At 37.4% G+C, this 1,645-nt stretch overlaps 1 pseudogene; it reads left to right on the forward strand.

Annotated features, from left to right (window-relative positions):
- The first annotated feature begins 295 nt into the window (after window positions 1-295).
- On the forward strand, window positions 296-425 carry LOC132534144 (U6 spliceosomal RNA; annotated as a pseudogene).
- Window positions 426-1,645: the final 1,220 nt, after the last annotated feature.

The raw sequence follows: 1,645 nt of genomic DNA on the forward strand, positions 1-1,645 counted from the left end.
GAAGAAATTTTTCCAGTTGTTCAATTATTATGAATAAATTAAACATTTGTTCCATATATGATTGCTTCCTTCTAATATATTTCTGAAATGAATATGGTGAAGTGAGGGATGAAGCTCACAAAATATTATGTCAATGTAGTGGCGAAAGGAAATCTTGAAGCAGGGGAGTAGAAGTGAATTAAGTAACATAGTTTTCATAATTAATCTGGAAGATGTTGTATACCAAAGCAACAGGTTTTTATAAAATAACTCCCAATGATTACTGAAAAACAAGTGCTTAAAATAGAGGTCTGTAGTGCTCATTTCAGCAGCACATATACTAAAATTGGAGCAGATTAAAATTGGAGCAGATTAAAATTGGAGAAGATTAACATGGCTCCTGAGTGAGGATGACACAAAAATTCATGAAAGTGTTCCATATTTTTAAATGGAAGATCTCAAATGCCATACATCAGACAAGAGACCAATAACAAAATATACAAAGAGCTCAGCAAACTTAGCAACAAAAAGCAAATAACCCCATCCAAAAATGGGCAGGGATATGAACAGAATATTTACAGCAAAAGAGATCCAAAAGGCTAATAAACACATGAAAAATTGCTCCAGGTCACTGATTGTCAGAGAAATGCAAATAAAGACAACATGGAGATACCACCTCATCCCTGTGAGAATGGCATACATCAAGAAGGACAGCAGCAACAAATGCTGGAGAGGTTGTGGGGATTAAAAAGGAACCCTTCTGTACTGCTGGTGGGAATGTAAATTGGTACAGTTTCTGTGGAGAGCAGTCTGGTGAACTCTCACAAGGCTAGACATGGACTTTCCATATGACCTAGTAATTCCTCTCCTAGGAATATACCCCAAGGACTCCATAACACCCAACCAAAAAGATATGTGTACACATATGTTCATAGCAGCATAATTCATAATAGCTAAAACCTGGAAGCAACCCAGGTGCCCAACAACAGATGAGTGACTGAGAAAGCTGTGGTATATATACACAATGGAATACTACGCAGCTATGAAGAACAATGAACCCACCTTTTCTGAACAATCTTGGATGAAGCTAGAGGGAATTATGTTAAGTGAGCTAAGTCAGAAAGACAAAAATGAGTATGGGATGATCCCACTCATAAACAGAAGTTTAGAAAGAATAACAGAAAGGGAAACTCAAAGCAGGACTTGACTGAGTTTGGAGTAGGACACCAAAGTAAAAATCTCTGAGTGGATGCATGTGGAGGTTGTAGAGGGGATAGATATGATGGGACACAGTCTTCTGGTGGTGGGAATGGTGTTTATGTACACTCCTATTACTTGTAGTCATGTAAATCACTATTTAATTAATATGAGAGGGGAAATTAATTTAATGTCTCAAAATTTTTAATGCACAGACCATAGGCTGAGTCTTTGAAATGTTGACTCTCCTAAAAGCTTAGACCAGGGAGAACAGAAGCAACCGGTAGCATTACTCTATAAGACATAGCCATGTATAAATACTGTCAGAGGACATAAATATGGTGGCGTTGTGTATGACACAGCAAATCCTAACAACGGGATTTTCAGAGTTAACCCAATTGCCAAATAATCTGATTATAGCAATAACTATCTGTTGCCTTCTTAAACCCTAAGACAGCAGGAACCTCAC

The sequence above is a fragment of the Erinaceus europaeus genome, chromosome 17, assembly GCF_950295315.1.
Source record: "Erinaceus europaeus chromosome 17, mEriEur2.1, whole genome shotgun sequence".
Classification (NCBI taxonomy): Eukaryota; Metazoa; Chordata; class Mammalia; order Eulipotyphla; family Erinaceidae; genus Erinaceus; species Erinaceus europaeus.